The sequence below is a fragment of the Paroedura picta genome, chromosome 8 (genome assembly GCF_049243985.1).
Source record: "Paroedura picta isolate Pp20150507F chromosome 8, Ppicta_v3.0, whole genome shotgun sequence".
In the NCBI taxonomy this organism is placed as follows: Eukaryota; Metazoa; Chordata; class Lepidosauria; order Squamata; family Gekkonidae; genus Paroedura; species Paroedura picta.
The window spans coordinates 61,196,536-61,207,500 of NC_135376.1; the positions used below are offsets into that span (position 1 = coordinate 61,196,536).

At 42.4% G+C, this 10,965-nt stretch overlaps 1 pseudogene; it reads left to right on the plus strand.

The window, feature by feature from the left end:
- Positions 1–216: 216 nt before the first annotated feature.
- On the plus strand, positions 217–315 carry LOC143844107 (U6 spliceosomal RNA; annotated as a pseudogene).
- The last annotated feature ends 10,650 nt before the right edge of the window (positions 316–10,965 follow it).

Below are 10,965 nucleotides of genomic sequence, written 5' to 3' on the forward strand. Positions count from 1 at the left end.
ACAACACACATGTGGACACATGTATGCTAGCTACTATTATGATGCATGTTCATGTCACATTTTTCAACCACTAGAAGTAAAAATGTCCCATTTTAAAACTTTTTGGGCAATCATAGTATGGTATCTTTATACTTTATTCAGGATTAATAGCCATGGGCCACAACATTTAGGAACATAATAAAAACAAAGTTGAATTTACGTACATCAGTTGTGTAAGCGCTCACTTTGGCAGTACGTAGACTAAAATTGGAACGATACAGAGAATACGTGGCACCTGTGCTAGGATGACATGCATCAGTGATTCTCAGCCTTTTCAAATATGACCTCTTTTTAATGTCAAAAAAATTGTGGATCTCTACACAGTTGTTCTGTTAATATGTGATTGAGAAAACACATAATCACAAAAAGATGCTAAGATGTCTGTATCTACATACATTTGAGAAACAGTTTAGCCTAATTTTGTCAGATCTTGGAAGCTAAACAAGATCTATTCTTGGATCGGAGATAGCCAAGGAAGGCTCTGCAGAGGAAGGCAATGGCAAACCACCTCTGCATTTTACTTGCCTTGAAATCCCCTTACTGGGATTGCCACGTCAGTTGTAACTTGACCGTGCAGCAAATAATACATATATATGGGGGCCATTTTATTTATTCAGTCTACAGAAGGCATATCTACTTAGTATACCAAATCATTTCATAAGATGGCTGGTACCTTTATAAAGTTTCTTTCTTTCTTTTTTTTTTTTTGCAGTTTCCAGAGATTAGAAGTTTGTCTAAAGAGCAGACATGGTAGAGCAATGGCCTGTATACAGTATAAGAAATATATGCTTATATAGTTTGGAGTTACTGGTGTAGCTGCCTAGAATGACCCCTTTGTTAACAGAGTTAGCAGTTGGTCTGTACTCATGAGAATTCACTTGGATGCCAATGAGCTTTGTACTTGTCAAAACAACTGGTGAATTTTTGGTTCATGTTGCTTTTACTTCAGCTTTTCAGTGGTAAATTGGAGCACACCAAGATCAGGACTTAATACAAATAATGATTAAAGTACAATACAAAATGTCCCTTGTACAGAGAATTCTCAATTGTTTTGGATCCAGGAATGATCCCGGGATGCCTGGTTGCTCCTCTCACCATAGTCATAGTGATGGCGCTAGAATTTTCACTGACAAAATTTATACCCCGCCTTTCTGCCCTGACCAGGATAGCCAAGGTAACTAACAGATTAGAAACATATACACTAAAAAATGTGTCGGAAAAACAATTAAAAAAACAAAGCTAATATATATATAAATACCAATCCATTAAAAAAATTAAACATAGAACAGGAAAGTAGGGATCACTGAGGCAACTTCAGATGAAACAAAGCCTTTTAAAGCTGAAGAAAGGGACAGCTCATCTCCAGAATATGATGCCAGATCTCTGAGCACATGTGAACTACAGAGGGTAAAGGGGTTTTCGGGACAGGGAGTCACACTCTTCCATTCATTGGTTGCTCTGTTTGATTGGTGTCAAGGGGCGGGCAGAAGCGCAAAAAAGAGTGCCGTGATTTGTTGTGATTATGGCGAAACCGGAAACATGTTGGGAACTAAAAAAACGCTATTGGGGAAATAAAATTCCGTGAAAAATACAGAAGTGTAGATTAACGAAGAATCGCTATTGACTATAGTGATTTTGCAATCCGTGAACTTATGGCCACATTTTCTGATGTGTGGAATGGCCCCAGGTCTTCCTCACAGCTGATAATGGCAATTATGCACAGCGCTGGCCTGCCCGAGCCCCTGCAGGCGCCTGCAGCATCCAGGAAGCTGCGGAAGTTACTGCGTTTCTATAATGTGGGCCTTCTGTGGCTCTGCACAGGGCCATGCCCACGCTGGCGGCTGGGGCTTGCATAATCAGGGATTTTCCCCGATGCCCTACCGCCGCCAGCGCCAATACATAATGGGTCTCTGAGACCCCCGTGGAGGCATAAAGCAAAGGAGGGCTGAATGTATTTATATGTATCTCATTTTCTGCAGCATCCAGCTACCCACAAAAGGGACGCTAAATGCCTCTTGAATATTGCTGATGTAACACTGCACTGAAAATAGTGAATATCAGCAGCTTTTAAAATATGGATCTATATTAAAACTGTGTTCAAGCTTAGAAAACAATTTGTGAGAAAGGTATTTCTAGGGGTGAGTCAGGAAAGAAAAGCCTTCAGAAGACTCATCCAGCACTCATTGTGAATGTACATTACATCCTGCAAAGTTTTGCAGGATGAAGTAACCGCCAGTTGGGGGACATGCTGCACCTTCCAGGACTGGGAATGGACCTGTAATTTGCAAATCATATCTCTTGCTAATGAACAGAAGGAAGCTAGGCACCTCATCAGTGAAACAAGTTCTTGGTGCTGTACTCTGAACAAATATTTGTATTACTAAAGTGAATTTATGAAGCAATTACTTTTAATGCTATAAGAGGAAATTAAGCACTCATTGATTCTTGATTTATAATCTGGAGCTAAAAGATCATGAAAAAGCAAATATAACTTAATTAAATGTCCTTTGACTTAGCTACTATTGCAGCCTTCAGTCATAAAGTAAGTAAAACAACCCATTCTTGGAACATAAATGTATATTGGTTCTTCTGGTTCAGAAGGCAAATAATTTACTGGCTAAATATATTCAGTAAAGTTAACCCAAGTGAAAGATTTTTTTTCCTGTTGGCCTCTGGCACTTAAAAGAAAATTGACTGGTATAATTTTAAGGAATTTACAGTACTAAGAATGACAGGGGCACTTGCTCAGTAAAGATGAAAACAAAAGAGTATTTCCTATTCTTTTCCCTACTGGAAAAAAAAATCTAATATGCTCCTAAACTAGAATATACTATAAAAGGAATGAATCTTTATGGTTGTATTCATTGCTTACGCACTTGTGGTTATTCATTCTTGACACAGAACCCATTAACCTGAGAAAATTTAATTGAATTCTATAGTAACGTTGCTATTTTTCCACCTTGAGAAGTAAATAAATTGGGGGGGGGGGAACCATGATTCTAAAATGTAACACTTCAGCTGATGTATTTGGCCAATTAAGTAGTCAGTGTGACTTCTCTCTTTGTATTGTGGAAAAGAGTGGGGAAAACAGAATTGATGAACAAAATAGTACCAGATGAATCATGGAAGTAAAATCTATTGTGAAGTGAGGCTTTAATAAGGTAGACTATTTGTAGATATACTCAGTCAATCTTACATTAACCTTTGTGTCAATAATTGGGTTTTATTTCTGCATGAGTAAAGAGTTACGTTCAAAACAGTTTTGAACTCACTTGAACTTGGTGAGGATCAGCGTTACCCCTGGAGATGAGGGTTCTGAAGGGCTTGGTTCTCCATTTTGATAGGAATAATACGATGGAAACCTCAACATAGTCTATTAAACAATTTATGAGAGCTCTGATGGAGGTTAAGAGAATGAACCTTGCATTGCAAAGTATGTTTCCTGAATAATAGCATGTAGGGCTGTGTGCATGTGCTAGCTCGGAAGTGTTCTCTCACTATTGCTGCTTCAGTTTTTCCAAGCACCAAATGGGGCAGGAGGAGATTTCTAGATCGTTACTGAATTGCAAAAGCTTCTTGACTAAGCTTGTCACAAGCACAATAAATAGTGCTCTTGCCAATATCAGCATCACCCATTAGGATCTAAACTAATGGCAAAAGCTAAGTGTGCTTGCAGAGATGCAAAGAAAAATGACCAGAGAGAATGGAGACCAGCCATCACATTGAGTCGTTCCAACAGGGCTATGACTGAGGCCTTTATGGTAATTCTGAATTTCAGCCTTAACTCATCAAGTTAACCCTTATTTAAAGAACTGACAACCCCGTGCATTGCCCTTTCCTCTTTCATAAATATGATATTAGACAAGAATTATGAAATTAGAATAATAGAATGATAGAGTTGGAAGGGACCTCCTGGGTCATCTAGTCCAACCCCCTGCACTATGCAGGACACTCACAACTCTATTGCTCACCCACTGTAATCTGCCACTTCTTGAACCTTCACAGAATCAGCCTCTCTGTCAGATGGCTATCCAGCCTCTGTTTAAAAGTCTCCAAAGATGGAGAACCCACCACCTCCCAAGGAAGCCTGTTCCACTGAGAAACCGCTCTGTCAGGAACTTCTTCTGGACGTTTAGATGGAATTTCTTTTGCATTAATTTCATCCCACTGGTTCTGGTCCATCCCTCTGGGGCAACCTAGGAAATTATGCTTTTAAGCTGTTCTGGTCCTGCCTGGAGGACAGGTTTCAGAAGGTGGTGCTGGGGGACTGCTGCTCAGCCCTTTGGCCTTTGACTTGTGGGTCCCACTATGTTCCATCTTGTCCCCTATGTTAATTATCATCTACATTAGCGATCCCCAACCTGTGGGCCGCGGACCACATGTGGTCCTTCGACTAATTGGAGATGGGCCCCGAAGGATGCCTTCTCCCCCTCCCCCAGCCCTTTACTTCATCCCCCCCAGCCCTTTACAACACACTTCATTGTTGTGGCGTGTCTGTATCTTATTTTGAAGGGATGTTTAAACATTACCATAGCGATCAGAGAGCGCTAGGGCAGTGGTTGAGAGTAGAAGAGTAAACTACCCCCCCCCACCGGGCCTCAATAAAAGGCGTTGAGTGGTCCCCGGTGAGTGGTCCCTGGTGTTGAGTGGTCCCCGGTGATAAAAAGGTTGGGGACCACTGCTTTACAACACACTTTGGGTGTCATTGTCTCCCATCACTCCCAGATGGGACTATCTCGTTGCAGAGAAACAAGCTCAGGGTTCCCATTGATTTGTCATTGTCATGAGTTAAAATTTCCACAAAAATAAAATGTTCCTTATGTTCATTGTTGTGGCATGTCTGTATCTTATTTTGAAGGGATGTTTAAACATTACCATAGCGATCAGAGAGTGCTAGGGCAGTGGCTGAGAGTAGAGGAGTAAACTACCCCCCCACCGGGCCTCAGTAAAAGGTGTTGAGTTGTCCTCGGTGAGTGGTCCCCGGCGTTGAGTGGACCCCAGTGATAAAAAGGTTGGGGACCACTGATCTACATGAAACCCTGGGTATAGTTGTCTGGAGATTTGGCCTGGGTTGTCACCCCTATGCAGGTAACACTCATGTCTATCTCACATTTCCATTTGATTCCAGAGAAGCTGTGGACACCCTAGACCAATAACTGGAAGCAATTTTGGAGTAGATGTTGTTATACAGAATGGATCCCTTAAGAGGAATTATGGGGAATTTGAATATTTATTGAATATATTAGCAAGAGGTTGGGTAACTGCATGATTTTTTAAACAATGTTTACGAGTTTTTTCCCCCCAAGTAGAAACCCTTTAAAATAAAGATGACAACTTAACTTGCACTCAAGGAGATTTATTTGGGGAAAATATCAGAGTCACTCAAAATACACATAAGAGCAAAACATAAATGTTCCGAAGAAATAAAATACAGAAAAATGGGATATTCAGAATAGGATTGAGTGATATTTATCTATTCCAGAAGAACTGAGAAGCAGAGGGGACTGTCATATGACCAGCAGCAGGTAGTGAAGGACAATGAATAACCACCCTGAGCCTCTGGGGAGGGCAGTAGATATAAATATAATAATAATAGATCAGCAAGCAGCGCAAGGGGTACTGATTGCTGAACACATCAAAATAGGGCTAAAAGGCTATTTCTATAGCAAAAATGTAGCCTAAGGCCATGTTGGTTTATTTATTTATTCATTCATTTAATTTATATACAGCCCCTCACTGTGACGTCTCGGGGCAGTGCTAAATGCAGGAAGCCCAGACAATGGCTTGATGGGTTAACTTCTCCTAGGAGAAGACAATCCCTGTTTTGTCCAATAGCTACAGGCTTAGCTCAAATGAGATTGTGGCTATCAAACATGGTATGTTCCATGTTCACTGAAAAACTTGCAAGATCCCTAATTTATAGCCTATGATCAGCTATAGCAGTGCATAATGCTAACAACTGGTGGTGGTGGTGGTGGTGGGTCGGAAGACTCTGTGAGAATTACTTCTGGTGGCATTAGAGGCACCTCCACCATATCAGACATGCAACAGCAGCACATTGGTATTGTTGGGATCAGATGCACTAGTTTTAGGGAGGAAAGGAAGACCTCATACAATCCCTCCAAGTTGTTGTTGTTATTATTGTTGTTGTTGTTGTTGTTATTATTATTATTATATTTCGATTTATTTCCCGCCTCTTCCGGAAGGCTCGAGGCGGGTGACAATGATCTTAACCCCATTAAAACCCATTAAAACCCCCATTAATATTGTTAATACCAACATGGTGGCAAAGAGAAAATACCCCATCCCTCCATACTAATATCAGAGATAATGGAGGAGTACAATGTACACTTCCTAACTCCCGGGGGGGGGGGGTGATGTCCCGAGTTCGCTGATCCCAGCCTCAATCATAGACCTGGTGGAAAGAGCTCCTGCAGGGCCCGCAGAGAACCCAGGAGCTCATTCCACCAGGTAGGGACCAGGACCGAAAAGGCCCTGGCCCTGGTCGAGGCTAGGCATGCATCCTTAGGGCTGGGAATGATCAATAGGTTCTCACCCGCAGAACGTAAAGCCCTGCGGGGAGCATAGGGTGGCAGGCGGTCTCTCAGGTATGTGGGTCCCAACTCGCGTATGGCCTTAAAGGTTAGAACCAGAACCTTGAACCGGATCCGGGCAGCTATTGGTAGCCAATGCAGCTGCCTCAGCACAGGCTGGATATGGGCCCTCCAAGGTGTGCCAGTGAGGACCCGAGCAGCTGCGTTTTGCACCAGCTGAAGTTTCCGGGTAAGGGACAAGGGTAGGCCAGCGTAGAGCAAGTTACAGAAATCTAATCTGGAGGTGACTGTCGCATGGATCACTGTGGCCAGATGGTCAGGGGACAAGTAGGGCGCTAGTAGCCGGGCCTGGCGGAGATGGAAGAATGCCTGACCCGCTACTCTCTTGATCTGTGCCTCCATAGTCAGGGAGGCATCAATGGTCACAGCCAAATTCCTAGCTTGGGGCACAATGGTAAGTTGTGCCCCTGCCAAGGTGGGTAAGTGCACTGCCTGTTCCTGCCCCCTGCCTCCCAGCCACAGGACCTCCATCTTGGAGGGGTTGAGTTTCAGGCGACTCTGCTCGAACCATTCAGCCACAGCTTCCAAACATCTGGCGAATGGTTCTTGGGGGGAGTCCGGGTGGCCGTCCATTAGGAGATAGAGCTGGGTGTCATCAGCATACTGGTGACCACCCAGCCCAAAGCTCTGTACCAGCTGGGCCAGAGGGTGCATAAAGATGTTGAACAAGGTGGGGGAGAGGACCGCGCTCTGAGGGACCCCACAAGGGAGTCTATAGGGCTGCGAGAACTCCTCCCCCACAGCAACCCTCTGGGACTGGTTCTGGAGGAAGGAGCGTATCCAGCGTAAAGCTGTGCTCCGTATCCCCATGCCGGCTAGGCCATCGCCAAGTAACTCGTGGTCCATGATGTCAAAGGCCACCGATAGGTCTAGAAGGACCAACACGGCTGACCCACCTCTATCCAGCTGGCAACGGAGATCATCCAGCAGGGCGACCAACACCGTCTCCACCCCGAGGACAGGACGGAAGCCAGACTGATATGGATTGAGTGCCGAAGTTTCTTCCAAGAATGCCAGGAGCTGGTCTGCCACAGCTCTTTCCACCACCTTGCCCAGGAACGCTAAGTGCGACACTGGGCGGTAGTTGGCAGGGTTCTGTGGATCCAGTGATGGTTTTTTCAGGAGAGGGCGAACCACCGCCTCCTTGAGATGCTCAGGAAACTCTCCCAAATTCAGGGAGGAGTTGATAATATCTCTGAGCTGGCCTCCTATCTTCTGGCCGCCTCCCTTGAGGACTAAGAAGGACAGGGGTCAAGGGGGCAGGTGGTCGCCCTAACCGACCCTAGCAGCTTGTCCACTTCGGAGGAAGAGATTGATTTTATCAATGAAGTTATTGATTTTATTTACTTAATTTACATCCAGTCTTTCTTCCCATTAAGGGCACAAATCAACTAACATCATTCTCCTCTCCCCCATTTTATCCTCACTATCACTCTTGAATGAGGTTTAGAATGAAAGTGTGTCATGAACTTAGCACCACCCAGCAAACTACCTTGGCAAGGTGTTGGTTTGAACTGGGACTCTCAGATTGTGTTGAAGTAGGATTAGGGCAATTATCCTCAATCTTAGATACTCCAGGAACAGAATTCAAAACTGTAGGATCACCTGATTACAGTGAGTGGGTTCCCTCCCCCCAATTTTCATACAAGGTTTAGACAGATTTTCAACCAGATGTGTACCCTGCACCCCGCACACACATATACACCATACACGTCTTGCATTCACCTGTTAAGTCTCTTATACAACTTGCAACACTTCAGTCACAGGAACTGTTGGGCAGTGACTTGTATGTTACAATATTCACTTGCATTGTGTTATAGGAAAACTGGTTGCTATGAAAATTACTGGGTTGCAAATGGACAAAGAATGAGTCTAGGTGAACAACAGGCAGCAAAAGTGGATACCATTGTGAGATCTCAGTTTTTATTACTATCCAGGGGAACATCTGCAGAAATGTATAATGTGCAGAACACAAAGGGGAAAATGATACCTCTTAAAATGACACTCTGAACAGAGAACATAAGGCTGAATAAATAATTAAACAATAACACTCCCTATAAAAGACTCAACAGAAAGTATGTTCCCATTTTCTTTTATCTGACACACACAGAAAAAGACCAGCCAATACATATTGACATCTATTGTCAAGTGTCTTAAGAAAAAGTACAAGTTGAAGCAATGCTACTAAGGCAATAAAAACAAACAAAGGAAGTACTGTGAAGAGAAAAACAAAAGAACTAGGAGCAAGCAAGGCACCATACCAAGGATAGGTTCTGGTGATCATATATTTTCACACATGAAATGATGCCAATGACTAGTTAGAAAAGATTTTCTGCCTTTTGAAGGCTGAAATGTATACCTTCCCCAATCCTCCTCCTGCTTTTGACATCACAGGTCACATTTCTTTTCTTTTCTACGCTGAATTCTCTAGGCCTGAATTTACCATCACAAAATGCTGGCCTCACTCTCTCTCCGTTTTCCTTTCCACCTGATTGAGTTGCCCTGGTAGTGTGTTTTCTTCTTTCCTGGCTGTTCCACCCTGTTAAAGTATTTTGGCTGTTAGAGCATGAGGGAAGAATTGGAAGCCTCCTTTAATCTTATAGAAATTACAGATTAACAAATTATTTTATTCAACACAGAGGAAAAAACTCAGGTGAAATCAAGGGTTGACATTTCTGAGGTAGAACGAGTTTGGAAAATCAAGCTGCTTTCCCACTGAAGTGAATGGAATGCTTGTAAATAGAGAAATTGTATATACACAGAGCCCTTGGAAACCTCTAGAGGTATTTCTGTGAATGTAATGCAATTTACTGCAGTGGACAAGGGAACTAGGTTAGTTAATGAATTGGTTAATTAAGATATATTACAATTTCCCTCAATGGAGACCCAGGGTGGCAGCCCTTGAGGCTGAGAAAAAGAAAGGCAGAGTGGCCTAAGGTTAGTCAAGCAAACCGCCATTGCAAAATGAAGACAGATCTTCCAACTCTTAGCCTACCACTGTAACCAGGGCTTCCTTACCTTTTAAAATCTTCAAGCACATTTTGGAATTCTGACACAGGATGGTGGGCATAGCCACAAAATGGCTGTCACTGGAGGTGGAGCCAACCACAAAATGTCAGGGAGGAGGTTATACATAAATCTATCAGTAATTCTTTGACATTTCAGTCTGAAGGTCTGTTTAACTTGATGCCTTTTAAAATGAACATATTGGTTTTCAACATTTTCTTGAAGATACACAGCTTACCTTTATAACATGGAGAATTTTGATGAGCAAGGTTGAATGTGTTAACCTTTGGTGCACTCATCTAAATTGTCTAAATCCATAGAAGTCAAATAGTTTATAATGGTGTGACTTAGTTTAGGATTTCACTATTAAAGTGTCAACATAGGCCTACCTGCCCCAAACCTGTCAGTTTCCAACTTTCATTTATACTCTGACATGCATAACAAATAGAAATCAAATTGGGATTATGAAGTTGAAATGATAGAGCTGTAGAAATAGAACCAGGCTTTCATGTCAGCAGCTGGGGTCGCTAAGGGCAGGGAACCTATTTTGATCCACAATGTCTACAAATGCAAACCCTTTGAACACTGTTGTACCAAGGACAAAACCTACTATCTACCTCAGTTATCTAGCTTTCAATGGCAAGGATATTGGCCCAAGATACAGTGTGTCTTTAAGGCACATTACACTTCATTTCCCCCCCCCCCAAATATCCAAAATAAATGCTCTGCCTATCATAAACTTTCAAAAACACAACAGTACGGCTACTTCTTTTCTTAGCATTAATGCCATGTCAGTGGCTTGTAAAATTTTATCACTCTGAGAAATATTAAATAGTCCATCACACAGTTTGCACAGTTAACAGTACAATAAGTTATCTGCTGGCTCCACTACATGAAACCCATTGATTTCCTTTATGAATGACAACTGCACAGATTGTAGAATTCATGGCTTATCAAATAGCAGAGAACTCAGGCAAAGATAAAGTTTGTGATCAGCCATGTATGGAAGTCTTTCAGAAAAGGAAAAAATGGTGCCATGGGCAGAACAAATGGAAGAACTGATTTTTAAAACTGCGAACCATCAGAAGTTTCTATGGCAAAACAGAAATGTTAATGTGTCTGCTGAACAAGGTAGTACAAACATCAGACTCTGAACCCAGTGAATAAGATTTCACTACATTCCCAATAATCTATAATAGCTGCAGTCCTCTTTAGATCATTACTTTTATTTCTATCAAAGTACTTTTATCTATCAACATTTGTTTTTGTTACCTCTCACCACAGGGTATTTTACACAAACAGACCT